This window comes from Notolepis coatsorum, assembly GCF_963971535.1.
Source record: "Notolepis coatsorum genome assembly, chromosome: 5".
Taxonomy (NCBI): domain Eukaryota; kingdom Metazoa; phylum Chordata; class Actinopteri; order Aulopiformes; family Paralepididae; genus Notolepis; species Notolepis coatsorum.
Window position 1 is genome coordinate 185,711,943 of NC_140169.1, and position 19,065 is coordinate 185,731,007.

Here is a 19,065-nt window from a genome sequence, read left to right on the forward strand (position 1 = left end):
CAGCAGCATGCTCTGCAGGCGCTTCGGGGCATTCAGTAGGGGCTTGCTGAATATGGCGACGAGGGGCTTGTGGTCAGTCTCTGCTGTGATGTTGTTGCGCCCATACAGGTAGGTACTGATGAAAGCGTTGGCACGCGAACACAATGCTGAGACATTCCTTCTCGATTTGGGCATAATTCTGCTCCGTCGGTGTGAGCGCTCTGGAGGCGAATGCAACAGGCTGGCCATCCTGCAGCAGGACACAGCCCAGGCCATGCTGACTCGAGTCACTCTGGATTGTCACCGCCTTCGTCACGTCGTAGTAACGCAGCACAGGTGCTGTAGTCACCAGCTGTTTCACTTCCTGCACTGCCGCGTCATGTTTTGGGAGCCAGTGCCACACTGTGTCCTTATCCAGGAGCCTCCTCAGTGGCTCGCAGACCTCTGAAAGGCGTGGCAGAAACTTGGCCAGGTACGTGACGAAGCCAACGAACCGCTGCACGGCCTTCATGTCGGTTGGGGGGGGCATGTCTCTGACTGCCTTCACTTTCTCCGGATCAGCTTTCAATCCTTTTGATGACAGGATGTGCCCGTGAAAATGAACCTCTGCCACTTTGAACTGGAGCTTTTTCATGCCAAGCCGCAGCTTGACCTGTCTGCATCTGTCCATGAGAGCCAGCAGCTTGGCGTCATGGTCTCGTCCTGCCTCTTCGTCTGTCTCTCCACAGCCCACGATTAGGATGTCGTCTGCTATGGGCTCCACCCCGCTGAGTCCCAGCAGGAGCTTGTGTTGTTTCCGTTGGTAGACCTCCGGTGCCACCGAGACGCCGAAGGGGAGTTTCAACCACCGCTTGCGACCCCAGGGTGTCCAATACGTGGTCATGTAGCTGCTGGGCTCGTCCAGCCTGCACTGGAGGAAAGCGTCCCTTGCGTCCACCAGGGTGAAGACCCTAGCCTTGGGGAGCTTGTAGAGTATGTCTTCCAGAGTGGGCATGATATAGTGTGACCGCCGCAGAGCCTGGTTGAGATGCTTTGGATCTATGCATATTCGCAGCTTGTCTGGTTTTTTGATGATAACCATGTTGCTGATCCAGTCAGTTGGCTCTGTGACTGGGATGAGGTGGCCCTCCGCCTCGTATTTATCGAGCTGAGCCTTCACTGCCGCCCTCATGGTGACCGGGACGTTGCGGGGAGCACACTGGACTGGCTGAACTGCTGCATCTAGCTGAAAGTGCACCACCCCTGGAATGGATTCTACTGGCGCAGTGAAGACATCCTGGTATTTTTTAATGAGAGCGTCTCTTTTCAGTGGTACCGCCTGGGTGCTGTCCACAGCATTCAGGTCTGCCGGGACGGTGAACTGCATAAGTCCGAGGCGCTCACATGTGGATCCCGAAAGCAAAGGCTGCTGACCGGTTTCGACTATTTCGAAGTCTAAAGTGTGCCTGCGGTCACTCACAACACACTCTGTCACGAACAGTCCCATCGAGGTCATCAACTGACCCGGGTAGAGCTTGAGCTTGGTGCTGCTTGGTGTGAGTTTGACTCTGGGTGCGATTCGCATCTTGTCCTTCAGACTCATAACATCACACGTGGCTCCCATTCTGCTTAATGCCATTCAGATGCCGCATTTCATTGTATACTTGTATGCCGTGACAAATAAAACTCTTGACTTGACTTGAGATGGAGAGCGACGTACCACTTTTTTCCTTTTGCTCCTACGGCCCCGGTGCATTCGGTTGAGAAAAGATCATCTTCAGTACCAACCATCTCTTGGACTAGCATTGGATTTTCCATGGCGTGAACATGTGCCTCTGTTCCCCTGGTTTTGATGCACACCCGTGCAAAGTGGTTAGTTGTACCACATGCCTTGCACACTTTGCCATAAGCAGGGCATTGCTCTCTTCCCCTCCCATGTGATATACCACAGTATTTACAAGCGGATGCACTGTCTGTGGCTGGGGTGTATCTTTTCTGTGACCTGAGGGGATTTTTGTTGATGTCGGTCTGAAAGTTGCATTAACGCTGTCCGTATGTGGCCTCTCTTGTTGTTCCATGGACCTCAGTGTCATGTCCGTCAGCTCTGCAGCACGGCATGTTTCTATGGCTGTAGCTAGCGTCAGACCCCTCTCTCTCAACAGGCGTCTACGCTTGCCCTCATTGGCGATGCCAAGTACTATTTTGTCCCTTATCAGCTCATCCCTGAGAGCCCCATAGTCACATGTTGCAGCCTTTTCCCTCAAACGGGTAATAAAAGTGTCCATGTACTCACCCTCCTCTTGTTTGCAAGAGCCAAAAACGTATCGTTCATATATTAAGTTTTTTGCCGGTTTGAAATAGCCCTCTAACGCATCCAGGATGTTTTTTACATTGGTCCGCTGCTCATTCGTCAATTCCAGGTTGTGCTTGTATATATGTCGGCATTCTGTCCCCATTAAGCTCCTCAGAGTAGCTGCTTGGACAGCCTCCGGTGCATCTCCCAGTTCCACTGCTAAACTGTATCTTCAAATTCAGCCCTGAAGATGTCCCAGTTTGTGCTCCAGTCTCCGCTGAGCTTCATTGGAGTGGGAGCGGGAATGGTGTTGTAATAAGCCATGGCTACAATTCCTCCGTAACGTCAGTTAGCCACTGAAGCTAAATGCTAAAAGCTAGCTAGCCGTGAGCTACTAACTAACTAAAGCGCCTCTGCACTCACAGTCACATCTGTGTTGGGATTCTGTCCATTAGCTGTCAATCTTGCAGCTTTTATTCACAGCTAAACCACTTCTGACACCAAGTTTCAATAACGAGATGAGACGGTGGTCTGGTGTAATTGACTATTCGTTGTTGTCATCAAGCAGCGCCATTGTACACTGGTCAACCTCCACATAACATTCACGTAACACATACATTTACCTAGGCTACCACTAGGTGGCAGTGAGATCCTGTAACAGTAATGTGAGTGGCTACAGACCGCTGCACTTAAATATAAACATTAGTCTACCTGGAGACTCACTGAGGTAATTGTAGATGTCGCCATAAGACGCGTCTGGCCATTTAGTGGGATCATTTTTTCATTATCCTGTTTGGCTGAAAGGACACTGGCCACCGAAGCTCCCCCCTCTGATAGAACAGTCCACATTCATTCGTGCGTCATCTCGCGTCGTCCAGACTCCATGGGCAGTCTGCGCATGTGCATGGAGAATAGGTGCTTTAAAATGGGCTTTTTCTCTGCTGATTTAGTTCTGATCGATTAGGAATGGGTCACGCCGTGTTCAGGAGATTGAGGCACATAAACGTCTATTCGATCATGTCTCTAGCACCCCCACAGCCGTATCGGCAACCACTTACATCACGGCTCTGATCCACATTCATTCATATGCTCCCCCGCAATCTCCTCCCCGATTTCAGAATCCCGGAAATGTTGCGGTGGTCTATACAGCCTCTACAGTGCCACCACGTGATACAACGCAGCAAGGCATGGCCTGCCTGAGTCAAATTCCCGGTAGGAATTATGGTCCCAGTCCGCGACTGATGTCAACCATTTGATCAATACAATTTAAATACGCGGATGACACAACAGTAGTGGGACTAATTAAGAACGGGGATGAATCGGCCTATAGAGCTGAAGTCGATAGCTTTGCTGTATGGTGCAAGGAGAACGACCTGCTTTTAAACATCTCTAAGACAAAGGAAATTATAGTTGACTTTCGGCGCGGGGAGGCAGTCCACCCTCCTCTGTACATAAACGGCCAGCAGGTGGAGAGGGTAGACAGTTTTAAATTCCTCGGCATCACCATATGTGATAATTTCAAATGGGAAGTTAACACCAGCCTCATAATTAGCAAAGCCCACCAGAGGCTCCACTCCCTGCGCCAGCTTAAAAAGTTTGGTGTGTCCAGGGAGGCGATGCTCAGCTTTTACAGAGCCACTGTGGAGAGTGTCCTTACCTTCTCAATGACTGTGTGGTACGGAAACACCACCGTCCATGATAGGGGGTACGCACAGCGTCAAAAATCATCGGCTGTGAGCTTCCCTCTGTGGCCTCCATTTATGCCACACAAATCAGGCGGAAAGGGGAGAAGGTGATCAGGGACCCTTCTCACCCTGCTTACGACCTCTTTAACCCCCTTCCCTCTGGCAGAAGACTCCAAAGTCTCAGGTGCAGGACATCCCGTTTTAAAAACAGTACATATCCGAGGCTGTCCGTCACCTGAACTCAAGTACAAATGTTCAGGCACTTTGCACAACAAGGGCTAGCACCAGCCGACATGCACTTTAAGGCAATATGCACTTTAAACTGGAACACTGAGCAATTTATTTTAGGTACTGTTGCATTTTTTCTTTTTAATGGTTTGTGTAGTTTTTGTGGGGATTGTATTGCATGTATTCTTGTGTTTTTTATTGTATGTTTTTATAATGTCTGTACTGTATGTGGCACCAAGACAAATCCCAATCAACCATGGTTGAAATGGCAATAAAGTTTTCTATTCTATTATTCTATTCATATCTGAACCAGCTATTTTGGACAAATGTATAATTACTTTAATTACTCAGATATTCAAACACAATCATGCAATTATTGTGAAATGATTGAAAATAATAATAATTTAATGCATTCTGTGGAATTTGTATTTCTTATTTGTTACATATCTGTTTTATTGATTAATTATACATTTGAAAGAATGCAGGTTATAGCTAAGCCAACATGCAATATATCCCATTGATTGGTAATGGGACAGACATTTGTTTTATATAGCTATAACCTGCATTTTTTCAAATATATCATTAATCAATAAAACAGATATTGGAATACACTATGTAACCTATACGTGTCTAATTAATTAACAGTAGGCTTATATTATTCTAATTACTTGTTTAATTAGGATTTAGTAGATAATATATATGCTCTGCCCTAGTAAGTACAGTACACATATTAAGGCCGCCAGAGTCGGGCAGCGGATTGGTGGACTGTACTACTATAAGCAGTGCAGTATCTATGTGATTTCCTAATAAAACAAGTAATTAGAATAATATAAGCCTACTGCGTTCATTCATTACTATACAGTACTGCGAGTGTGTGTGTGTGTGGGTGTGGGTGTGGGTGTGTGCGTGCGCACGCTGCGGCAGGTGGCCACAAGCTGTAGTAGCCTGTATATGATGACAATACATTAAAGGGGACACGTCTTGCTATTCCTTGCACTATTTGGGCAACTTTACAAAATTCCTGTGAGTCTATGGAACACATCTGTAAATTTTTTTTTCAAAAAGATTCATTGTTGGCGGCTGAGTGGCGCAGTGGGCAAGACGCTCGCCACTAACGCAGGGGATGCTGGTATCGAGCCCAGCTCTCGGCGTTGCTATCGGCTTGGCCGGTCGTTCTTACTAACACAATTGGCAGTGTTAGGGGTGGGAAAGCCGGTGGGTGTGGATTGGACGTTGTGGACAGCGACTCCTACATGTCGGTTGGTGCGCCTGTACAGCAGAATCAGGAAGTATCGGGGCAGTGTGAGCCTCCCACGCGTTACTCCTCGCCAATGAGAGATCACGCTGTTCAGGTGAAAAGATGCGACAGCTGCCTCCTCGTGTACCGGAGGGGACACGTGATGCAAGGCTTGGTCCTCACTGCAGCCGACCAGTGGGAGGCATAGTCTAGCAACGTTCGAGACAGGGGAGGGGAGAATTGAAGGGAGAATTGGCGAGGCGAAATTGGGATGGGAGAAAAATAGAAAAGATTAAGGAGAAAAAGTGGATGAAAAAAAATCATTGTTTTGTATTTCTAATGAAGTACTCAAAAGCATAATTTTTCTACTTCAGGATTTCAAGCTGTTTTTGGATGGGCTCCGCCCATACTTGCAGAATGCGTTGAGTGACAGTCACCCACCAAATAGCTCCGCCCATACTACAACTCGCAAACTCTGTCGTGGTGAACCGAAAACACTTCATACTAAACAACATGGCCATAATACAACCTTATATGTTTGATCCGGAGAGTGACCCCGACTACGTGTCGGAAGAAGAGGTTGATTTCCAACAGCGAGGGTTACAAGTTGTTTCCGAGTGGTAAGTTTATATTGTAACGTTAGTATAAAGTAACGGTAACAGTAACATTAGTAGTAAGGTATGACTCAATAGCGGGGTATAACACACGAGGAACATAATCAATCGTTCAGAATACAGAATACACGATTTTGGGTATATAGAAAACAAATGACAGGAAGGATAATGTTTTTTTGCGCAAACACAGCACACAGCTCTCTCACTCCGTCTCACACACACACACACACAAACACACACACGGTTGCTTGATAACGTTAGCTAAGCTAGCAACAATTAGTTAGTTAGCTGACTATTATGACATACTTACTGTTTCTGTTGGGTCCCGAACACTTGGTACAACTCCTTTCTTTAGAACCAGCTTGGAAACCACCCCAGCATTATAAAGTGCTTGATTCTCAACATCGTTGTTGCAAAAATGTGCGGTACACACCCGAGTATGAGACGTTGGGACAGCAGTTGGAGGGTCCCCAAAAACGAACTTGGTCCATTGCTGGCGAAGCACACATCATCAGGAAAAATTTGCAGAGACGTATTAGCAGCTTGGCAGCCAGGAACAGCACATGGCCTGCGTATTTAGCTCATATTTTTTACGTTAGGCTAACTCACTGCACTTCCTTCCTTGCAGTCTGCTCTAAATAAAGGTAGATTGTGGGCATTGGCTCCAACCACAGAGCCAATCAGATCACAATCAGCGCAAACAGCTCCTTGCTACGTCGCATTGCGAGTCAAATCAGAATGACCTAATTCACTGGGGGAGGAGATTGTCTCAACTGAATTAGAGCAATCCGCCAAAATGGTAATTAGAGACACAGACCCAGGGGGCGGCTGGGTGGCGCAGCGGACTAAGCACTCGCCACCACGCAAGAGACTCTGGGATCAAATCCAGCTGTCAGCAGTACCTCCGGCTTGGTCAGTCGTCCCTACTAACAATTGGCAGTGTTAGCGGGTGGGAACCCGGTGGGGTATGTATCCTGGTCGTTGTAAACAGCGACTTGTACTGGTCGGTCGGGGCGCCTGTACAGCAGGGAAGGGATCTGGGGGAGATAGTGTGATCCTCCCACTCGTTACACTTCCCCGGTGAGAGTCCTCGCTGTCAGGTGAAAAGAAGCGGCTGGCTGACTCCACATGTATTGGAGGAAGACATGTGGTAGTCTTCTCCCTCGCCAGGCCGACAGTAGGGGGCAAAAGTGTGCAACAACCAGGAAGGGAATTGGCATAACGACTAAATTGGGATGGGAGAAAATTACGGAAAAAAGGAGGAGAAAAAGTAGATAAAGAAATTTTAAAAGAGACACAGACCCATTGATACTAACCCCCATTGCTATAAAACAATGCTAAACACTGGAAAAGGCCATTTATAAGACACAGGACCTTTAATCTAATCTCATTTTGATCTGTCGCAAAGCGCTTCCGCCACCATTTTTACACTGCTGTATGCATCAGTTGCATTTAATGAGCTGGACAGGTGTGTCTAAACACTCTACTTTTTGCGACTTCATTTGCACACGGCACAGAACCTGGCTTATAAGGAGCTCTCAGAGGCGTGTCTGACCTAGTGCATAGTGACATTCCTCATCGCTGGCATACCAGCTGTGATCGTTTGAGCCACTTAAGACATCTTCCCCACGCGTTGGGGACTCAGAGTGAACTCGTCGTCGATTCTGTCTCAGTCGGTTCCAAGATGGTTGCCCTAAGAGAAGTCTTTGGAAAATATTGGGGAATGAGACCCAATGACCACAAGAACAGAGAAACAGGACTGAAATACACAGAGGGTAATGACAAACAAGACACACCTGGGCTGATTACAAATGGAGACACCTGGGACGGAAACTAACAAAGAACTACAGGAAACTACAACTATGGAAAACAAGACAGGAAACTATACTAAATAGAAGACATACATGAAAATACAAGAGAGCCTGGCCTCTGCGCACACACATACACACACACACACACACACACACAAACACACACACTTCTTCCACAGTAACTATATGCCTAGAGCCATGTCAAAATCACAACAGCGAGAGAGAGAGAGAGAGAGAGAGAGAGAGAGAGAGAGAGAGAGAGAGAGAGAGAGAGAGAGAGAGAGAGAGAGAGAGAGAGAGCAGAGGAGTGGGGGAGAGCAGAGGAGAGAGGGAGAGAGCGGAGGAGAGAGGGAGAGAGAGCAGAGAAGAGAGACAGAGAGCAGAGGAGAGAGGGAAGGAGAGAGAGCAGAGGAGACAGAGAGCAGAGGAGAGAGGGGAGAGGAGATAGACAGAGAGCAGAGGAGAGAGAGAGAGAGAGAGAGAGAGAGAGAGAGAGAGAGAGAGAGAGAGAGAGAGAGAGAGAGAGAGTGATGTGTCTTTATAAAGGTACTACCTTTGATGAATAAGAAATGCAGTAGGTTTGAGTGTGCTGTGTATCTTTGCCTTGCGTGGGATGCTTGTGGAGGGGTTACCCATGCGTGTTGTCTTGCGGGAAGATTCAAAATATTCTGTGAAAAGTTGCTGAAACAAAACTACACAAACTACACAAACTACACTCAAGTAAGAAATAGTTCCTTTACTGTACGTTCCTAATTAGAAAATGTCAACATTAGCTAAAAGAAAATAAATAGGCCTACATTTGATACGGTAAAATGTATTGCCAAGAATAATATTGCTGTATAGTTTGTTTATACTTCAGAAGTATTATATTTAGACTTGGTCCTCAAGTCTGGGGAGCCTGACACCTGGGAGGAATGGTGGTGTTGACAGCAGTGGTCACAAGCTTACTATTAGATGAGGGTAAGACTGCTGATTTTTGACAAGTTCTACTAAAGTGACATAGCCCTTTCTTTAACCATGACCTAACCCTAACATTAACCCTGACACTAAAATAAAAACGTGTCAAACTAAATCAGAGTATTCATTTGGTGTGTATTCTTTACAAGCGCAAATAGCGACCTTGCATGCATCCACGCGTGTGTGCATGTATTCACACCCACACACGCGCGCACACACACACACATTCACACACACACACACACATTCGCACACACATTCGCACACACATTCGCATACACATTCGCACACACATTCACACACACATTCACACACACACACACACACTTTCACACACACACACACACACGCACATTTGCACACACATTCACACACACGCACATTCACACACACACACACACATTCGCACACACATTCACACACACATTCACACACACACACACACGCACACACCCTCACACACATTCACACACGCACGCACACACAACCTCCATGCCACATTTCAGCCTCCTAGAGTGAAAACTGTTGCCATTAGAGGATGGGGAGACTTTTGTGGACCAACCAACGAACACAGCGATTGGTTCACAAATATGTACACACGCACGCACACACACACACACACACACACACAACTCACTCACTCACGCACACACACACACACACACACACACGCACACACACACACACACACACACAACTCACGCATGCACACACACAACTCCCTCACGCATGCACACACACACACACACACACACACACACACACACACACACACACACACACACACACAACTCACTCACGCATGCACACACATACACACACACACTGCAGTACTCCCCTGGCATTGTGAGGACCTGCCTGGGTATGAAGTTTTAATGGGGCTGCAAGGCCAAGCAGTCTGATAGGTTTTAAATGTTTTAATGTTGCTATTTCTCACCGCCAGACAGAGGAGAGAGAGTTTCCTTCGCAGAATCAGTGGTCTTCTTCCGATGTGGACTCTGCTGTAATGGTCCCTCTGGAGCACGAATGCCTTGACATGCCAGGAACTTTTGAACTTGTGAGTAACACAGAGGGAATTAATTAGGACTTTGAGAAAGGAGTGTTGGGATAACCACAAATGCCATGGCAGCTAGATAGACGTTACGTCAACACACACACACAAAAACGATTAAACTGTATAAACAACTATTTGGACACAAAAAAAAGAGTAATATCGGAAAGTGAGAACTGTGTCTTCTCCCTGAAGTGTGTGTGTGTGTGTGTGTGTGTGTGTGTGTGTGTGTGTGTGTGTGTGTGTGTGTGTGTGTGTGTGTGTGTGTGTGTGTGTGTGTGTGTGTGTGTGTGTGTGTGTGTGTGTGTGTGTGTGTGTGTGTGTGTGTGTGTGTGTGTGAATGTGTAAATGGTCTGCATTTATATAGCACTTTTATCCAAAGAACTTTACACCTTATGCCTCACATTCACACATTCACTCACACATTCACAACCAATGGCAAAGGAAACCATACAAGGTGTTGTGGTGGAAAAATATAATAAGAGCAGATAAGTGAGCGGCAGTAAACAATTTCTGAGTCCAAAGTTGAATAAAAATGATCATAGATTTATTCCCTGAATGGCCACACAAGGAAATGCTCAGTTCACAATCAGAAACGTTGTAGCACAAATGTCTGACCGAGAAGTGAGAACGAGCTCTGGTCAGACATACAATTAAATACATGAAATGACGTAGAAGAAGGAAAAGGACAAAATGGCTGGTTAGAATAATCAATAATACGACTATGTTATGGCTATATCCTGGAAGGAAAACAGCTTCGTTTTAACAGTTCCCATAACCTTGGGTTATGGCTCTGAAGAGACACACATCCTGTGTGACCTATAGTCTGGGCCTCTATGATAGAATACTATTTGTAACACAAATGTATAATGACATGATAATAATTCTACCACAGTGTCAACCTGCTCATCAGGAGCAGTTAGGGGTTAAGTATCTTGCCGGGGGCGGAGCCAGGCATTTGTTACAGGTACCAGGATATGGCACCTGATAGCAGATATATGTTTAACCTATGAAACAGGTTGTAGTTAATCATTTGACAAAGGAAGGTGCAGACACGATGTTATTGACTCTGGTTCCTCCCGGTTGTGTATTTCAACAACGTTTATTCATTCAACAGAATAATCAATCAATCATCATCATCATTGTATCATCATTGTATCATCATTGTATCATCATTGTATAATCATTGTATCATCATTGTATAATCATCCAGTTCAATTAGTTACATTACTTTAATACATTCAATTATAATCCCATACTTGTTATTAATTCAAAAGCATATTCATCATTGCAACACACATTCTACCCTTTTAGGATACCCTGGTTCACTTCAATAGCATTTTCCTTTTAAATGTAGTTATCCAGTATTATATACTGTACATTGTGATTACTTATGTCTTTATACATATTTGGCGTCTTAAATATAAGCACGTGAGAAGAGAAACATTATCCTGTTAACCTCTGTCTAGACATGTCTAGGCATGTTGGAAGGGACCATCGTATGTCTTTTAACCAACACTGTCATTCTCATTGTCTGTCAAACAATTCCTTAAATCACCAATAAGTGTTACCTTTATCATCAGTCACTTATCATCAGTCATATCCACTATTCTCTAGCATACCGAAATACCTCCACACCTCAGTGTTATCCATAGTTGTGTTCCGGTCTCAAGTTCTATTGAAACTCAAATGTGCACTGAAAGTACATTTATATATATATATGTATCGGGCCGTTCTCAACCCTACTAGGAATTTGCTAAACCGTGACCATGGTATAACTCAAGGGAATAGATTTATATTTACATTTAACGGAGGGCGCAATAGAGAGAGAGAGAGAGAGAGAGAGAGAGAGAGAGAGAGAGAGAGAGAGAGAGAGAGAGAGAGAGAGAGAGAGAGAGAGAGAGAGAGAGAGAGAGAGAGAGAGAGAGAGAGAGAGAGAGAGAGAGCATGTGGTACAGCTCCGGTGTTTAGCTACCTTCTAGGTAGGGTAAGCTAAAGTAATTTCCCTCTAACCATCTTGTACACAATATACACATTTACTACACAGCAATTCAACCCAACACAGTATGTATTTCAAAACATAAACCTTTATAATCCCCTTGGAGATACTTAACTTCGACACGTTAGTGCTTAAATGGACAATTGTGTTCCAACACTATTTAAATGTACCAACGAAACGTGGCGCCATCAATAGACGGTCTGCTTCTCAACCACGTTACTTGTCGTCTTAAACTTCTTAAACTTGACTCAAACATCGACAATAGTTACTTAATTTGAACCCTCGACATTGCATGTATCCTTGTTAACCTTTATGTGTGTTTTGTAGTATATTACCCACCTATGAAACAGGTTGTAGTTAATCATTTGACAAAGGAAGGTGCAGACACGATGTTATTGACTCTGGTTCCTCCCGGTTGTGAGGCTGAGATTGCCTCGTGCGTTCCTAAGCACACAGTACGGTTCCCTGGAAGGCGAAGCCACTAAACACCAGTCCTATACCGCCACCTATTGACCAGATTATGTTAATGTCTCCCATTACATATAAATGACTGTTCTAACTTGTTTCTGATGGAGGTAATCCTGTACCAATATGTTCACACTGTTTTGACACATAATCTAAAGATATTAACATGATACCACTTCTAGTGGTCATCACACATTCATGGAGTAGGACGGGTTTCACGAGAGCTCCCTACTATCGTGCAAAAATACACTTTTCTCCCCATTAGTCTTTATTTTATTTTTATTTGTTATTGGTTTTCTTGTTGAGTCGTCGAGTATCAACTACTTTTGTCGACTTTTTTCAACTTTCTGCGGTGTTAATGGAGACCCGAGCCATGAGCACGCCAGCCGGCAGACTGTCACCGAATCTGTCCTCGCCTTCGCCCGGAATCAGTGAAATAAGTGAAGCTGTTCTCTCGGTCATGACCAAACTCCATGCAGACTTTGAGGTACGCTTCGCTGAAACACAAAGAAAAGCACAGGCGGAATTTTTTGATACCCTTCATCAGGCAATGACAGAGGAAATTAGGTTGGCGGTCGACCCGTTGAGAGAGAAGATGGAGTCGCTACACGCTGCCTCCACGGCTAATGCTAACGAACTAGCCTCGCTAACGACAGAGGCCTCACAACAGGGCGAGAGGCTGGCGTGTCTGGAGAGCTCCCTGCTGGCTAGGCAGGCTGACGTTGCCAAACTACAGACGGTAATTGTGGAAATGCAGTCCCGGGAGAGACGTTACAACATCAGGATCGTTGGTGTCCCGGAGGGCAGTGAGGGAGGTCGTCTCTCGGAGACTGTTGCGGCAGTAGACTGTCATAGACAGGTACTGTAGTGCCGAAGGGCTGAGCGGAGGAGTTCAAACAATTGACACGCAACGTGAAATAACTCCGTTCCACGTCCAGGAAGTACTTTTAAGGCATTTATTCTTTCGCTTCATCATGAGACAAACAAAATACGATTTGCACTTTGCGGTATTGCGTTATTGCGTTCAAAAGAAAATATGCTCTCCTAACTGTCACCCCCTCTCTCTGTGAACTGTCAACCTCTGTGTACTGTCAAACACGAGAACTGTCAGACGTGAAAAGGTGAATGAAATTCCATAAAACACTCCCATTAGCGCCACACCCCCGTGAGCACGCCCACCACCTAAAGTGACAGTACAACTAATAATACAACACAACTAGAATACTGAATCATAATAAAGAGACCTCCATTACGGCGCCTACATACCGGCCCCTAATTATTCAAAAAGAATAATTACACAATTGTAAATTACGTAGGTGCCTACAAGAAAAAACATTAAATTATTCAAATAATAGTTATTTTTTGTTACCGGCCCCTAATTACTCAAACAATAGCTTTTTTCGTTACCGGCCCCTAATTATTCACATGTAATAACTACACAATTGTAAATTATGTAGGAGCATACAAGAAAAACATTAAATATAAGGCACAATTATTGACAAGTTTTTCTTTTCTTTTGATTTTTTTTTATAATTTTCTCGCAAATGTCCTTTTCTTCTTTCTTAATCGTATCCTAGGGCCAGAGGTTACTAGCACATAGCCTTAAGGAGGGATCTTTATGATCGCTAGGTCAGTCAAGTCAGAAAAAACAAAAAACTGTAATCCAAAGTGGCAAAGTCAGTTTATGAGTGTATATCTCCATGTATCAGTCTATGAGTGTATATCTCCATGTATCAGTCTATGGGTGTATATCTATGCATCAGTCTATGGGTGTATGTCTATGTATCAGTCTATGGGTGTATATCTATGTATCAGTCTATGGGTGTATATCTATGTATTAGTCTATGGGTGTATGTCTATGTATCAGTCTATGGGTGTATATCTATGTATCAGTCTATGGGGTTCAATGAATATGAACATCTGATGTCCTCATGGCTCTTCCGCTTCCTGATGAAGTTCAATTTCTGGCATTCTCATGGCTCTCTTTTCTTTTCACCTCTCTTTCCTGTTGAAGGCAAACCTTTTGTCTTTGAGCCGGCACCGCTTCCTCTTCCTTGGACATCTCTTTTAATTTGGCCCTTATAGCCACGGGGGGAATCTTCAACTGGCCATTTCGATTTTGGACTCACCAGTGCTTCCTTCTTTGATTCTCTTTTAGCTCTGAATTTCTTTCCTGTATCAATGTTGTCCTTCGATTTTTCCTGGGACACAGGCTTGAAATCCATGTGATGGTCCTCAGAATTATTGCTTTCAAACTTAATGTTATTGTCTACGTTTCTGTCACGCCGCCTCGCTCTCTTGGAAGCAACAGAATCGTCTGTTCGCTCTTCTTTCTTTTCCAATTTTCGGTTCAAATCCTCTTGTAGCTCTCTCTCTCTGAAGTGGCAGCTTGTCTGTCCTCTGCTAGGTTTGATTTGTCTCTTGCCAAACTCCCGTTCTTTGGACGATTCTGGTTGTCCAATTTTCTTCCGAGAGGTCCGTTCACAGTCCAACCCAACACAGTTTTGACTGCGTATGGACCCTCGTCCACACTCCGTATAACTCGCCAAGGCTCCAATGCCTTGGGAACGTTGGCTCCTATCAACAGGTCAATCCCAGAGTCAATCTCAGAAATGTAAACATGTTCCAAGTGAGGCCATCTTTGAAGGTCTTTCTGTCTCGGAATGTTGCCTCTGTGGACTGGCATGCTTTCCTGTGTGTAAATGTCAGGGAGTTCATAAAACCAGTCACCATCTAACGCAGCCACTTCCAAGTCTGAAATAATGTGGCTTTCAACCACTTTCTCCTGGCCCATAGTCCTAAGGAGAATACTTGTTCTTCTTCCGGTGACGTTCAGCTTGCTCATCAGCCGCTCCGTGCAGAAAGATGCTGAGCTACCGGGATCCAGGAAGGCATAGGTAGTCATTGTAACATGTCCTTTTTTAGATTTGACCTGTACTGGTACTATAGAGAGTGTACAGTCCTGCTCACCGGCCCCTGTAAGACCACTGGATTGTACAGAGATCGGAGCACTGCCCACTGCTGTCTCCGATTCTCTTTTGGCTGGCCTTTGATCTGTTCCCTCCTCCTTGTGGTACATGTGAAGTATGCTAGGGTGCCTGAGATTGCATATTTTGCAATAGAGGCGTAGCCTACACTCTTTACTCAAGTGCCCAATGCACAAACAGCCAAAACACACATTATGATTCTTCAAGAAGCCGATCTTCTCGCTATGCACCCTCCTTTCCAATAGAGAGCACATATCCAATGTGTGTCCATCTCCGCAAAACCAACAAGTCGTTGTACTAGATGAGCTTCTCTCCATCTTTGTTCCAGGTTCCTCTTTCCTATCAATTGTTGCAATGGTGGTAGCATAGCTACTTTCCTTTGCCCTTGTTTATGGTTGATTGCTGGACTTCCTCACATCCTTAGGTGCTGCTGCTGATGGTGTGTCCTGTATATTGCCAAACACTGGATCACTTGCAATTTTCACCTGTCGTTCAATGAAGTCAACAAGGTCAGGAAATCTAGCTCTATGGCCACGCCTTTCCTGCAGGTCACAGGCCACAGTTCTCCATATGTCTCTGTGCTTGTAAGGTAATTTTCTAATGATGGCTAGCATGTTGGCAGACATGTCCAGCTCGTACATCATTTCCACTTCTTCCATGGCGTTGCAGCATCCTCTCAAAAAGAGACTGTATGCTTGCAGAGCTCTGACATCTTCTGATTTTATTGGTGGCCATGAAAGAGCCTTTCCCATGTAGGCAGAAGCAATTCTATGTCCATTCCCAAAGTGCTCATGTAGCAAAGCCTTAGCTTTCACATACCCTCGGTCATGAGCCATATGCTGACAGCTTCTGACAAGCTCACGAGGCTGCCCCCTAGTGAACTGTTCAAGGAAGTACAAGCAGTCCATATGGTTGTGAGTCTTCTGTTCAATGCTGTGCTCGAATGACTTTATGAAGGTGTGAAAATGTAAAGGGTCACCACCGTAAATTTGAATGTCTCTTTTAGGCAAGAATGAAAGAGACTGTTGTTGGACTAGCAAAGCTGTTATTTCATTTTGTTTCTCTAAAACAGTGATTATGTTACTGCTGCTGATTGATTGTTGTGGTGCAGGGTGAATGCTTTGGTGCTGAATCCGTGGCTGTGCTTGAGTGCACTGTAACGTCCTTTGTCTCTTGACCTCTGTGTGTCTTGACAATTCGGGTTGTGGTTGTAGATTCTGATCTGTGGTTGTAGCGGTTTGTGCTTCAGTACTGAGTGTTTGAACATTCCTTTGTCCTCTTCGGAAATAAGAGCTCATGCCATCAGATTCAACAGACATATTAGTTGAAATACGAGATCCTCCAGAGCCTCTTAGCACATTGACTTTAGCTGCTGCTGAAGCTATTTCCATTTCAAGTTCAAGTTGCTCCTTCTTCTTTCTTAGTTCCTCCTTTTTCTTCCTTAGCTGTTCCTCTTGCTCTTCTTCCTCTTTCCTTATTTGCTCCTTTTGCTTTCTTAGCTGCTCCTCTTGTTCTTCTTCCTCCGTTCTTAATTGTACCCTTTGTCTTCCTTAGCAGCTCCTCTTCTTCTTCTTCCTCTTGCTCTATTGCATGCTTATCCTTTAATAGCCTTTGTTTTGCAATTAGAGCGGCCATGTCAGATTCAGCTTTGCGTGTGGAAGACGTGGTTGAGATGTTAGACCTAGGCCCAGCAGAGCTTCGATTGGCTGAACCTCTGCTTCCAGAATTTGACACACTGTCACTTGGTTTGATTTCATCATCATCAGCTTCAATTACATCACAGTGTTCATCAGGTATTTCAACAGGAGTTATTGCTGTGTTACAGGTATGGGGGAATCATGTACACAAACATTGGCACTTGTACTGTATTTTTGTCTCCCAGTTTCAGAAAGCCACTGCCTTACATCATCCATGAATCCCTTTTTGCATTTTAATATTGTTTCAAACCATTCGTTTTGTTTTTCCTGTTCCTCTTCAGAAATTAAAGAGATTACAGATTTGTGCAACAGAGTGGTATCTTCAACCATTTGGTTCAAATTGTCCAATTCAGACTGCACCTGTGAAGCATTGTCATTATCGTCCATAAGCTGCTTTAACCCTTAGAAGTCTAACCTAAATAGCTCCTCCTCCTGAGAATTTCCCCCTTTTTTTTTGTTACATAATATAAAATTACAGATTCATACCTTCAAAATAAGCCATCAATTGTCAAATTTGAGACGATAGTTTTCAATCAATGTCCTATCAAACATTCTGGTACAGTCATTACAAATTTGCAGCAGGAGCCTCTGAAGAGAATTCAGTGAATTCAGCTAATGATAAGGGAACTACACTCCTTCCCAGAATTCAATGTGATGTCAATGTTAATTTCAATGACTAATTCACACCATGAAACAAAGGCCCAGCAGGGAACAATTACAGCTGAATGGGGGTATAGTGTGACTGATCAATACAGGCAACACACACTTTGATTTGATGCCATGCATATACACACACTAGATGAGGTTTAGATATTTAGATAGATATATAATAGTAATATAATAGAAAGAGAGAGAGAGAGATAGAAAGAAAGAAAGAAAGAAAGAAAGAAAGAAAGAAAGAAAGAAAGAAAGAAAGAAAGAAAGAAAGAAAGAAAGAAAGAAAGAAAGAAAGAAAGAAACAGAGAGAGAGACATTTATAATAATAATTATTATTATTATTATTATTATTATTAAATAGAATAATTTTCTATAGGCTTGCCGTGGTAGTCAGTGATACTGGTGTCATTCTGTGTTCAGGCTTCCATACTTATTGAAAAGAATGCTCATATCCAAAAGTATTAGATAGATATAGGTCATACATGTAGGTATGCATTTGGTTACACACACACACAGAAGTAGTCTCAGACCGGGAGTAGTCTCAGAGAGGGAGATACAGAGGAGAGATGGAGGGAGAGAGAGGGAGATAGGGAGATATAGATAGAGAGAGGGAGAGAGAGAGGGAGAGATAGAGGGAGAGAGATATATATACGTTAGAAAGCAACCTGGGTTCTCAGACAGACAGACAGACAGACAGACAGACAGACAGACAGACAGACAGACAGACAGACAGACAGACAGACAGACAGACAGAGAGACAGACAGACAGACAGACAGACAGACAGACAGACAGACAGACAGACAGACAGACAGACAGACAGACAGACAGACAGAGAGAGAGAGAGAGAGAGAGAGAGAGAGAGAGAGAGAGAGAGAGAGAGAGAGAGAGAGAGAGAGAGAGAGAGGCGACGTCATCTTTCCTTCACAAAGCGCATCGAACGCTGTCAACTAAAGCACCGTGTTTACTACAGCGCGGGTGACCAAAACACCAAACGCGTCACACAGTAGCCAGAACCTGGGTTCTCAGACAGAGAGAGAGAGAGAGAGAAAGCTCCCATCTGGTAGAGATTTGGGCTCTACTGAGCCTACCTTTCTAGTTGAAACGTTGCCATTTTTACATCATGCGTAAGCTGTCAACTAGCGAGATGCGTTGTACTTGTTACAGAGCTGGTTACAGAGCTGGTCCACACTGCTATTATGAAATGACCCGAAATGTATGTAAGCTTGTCAACTAAAGCGGTCCGTGTTTAATAATAATAATAATAATGACTTGGATTTATATAGCGCGACAGCGCGGGTGAGCAAACTCGTCACACAGCAGCCAGTGATCATTCATACCTCGTATACACAGACGCACTCTGCCATACAGTAGTTAATGTTAAATAAAGCCCATTTGAATTGAGAGAGAGCGAGAGTGTGTGTATGT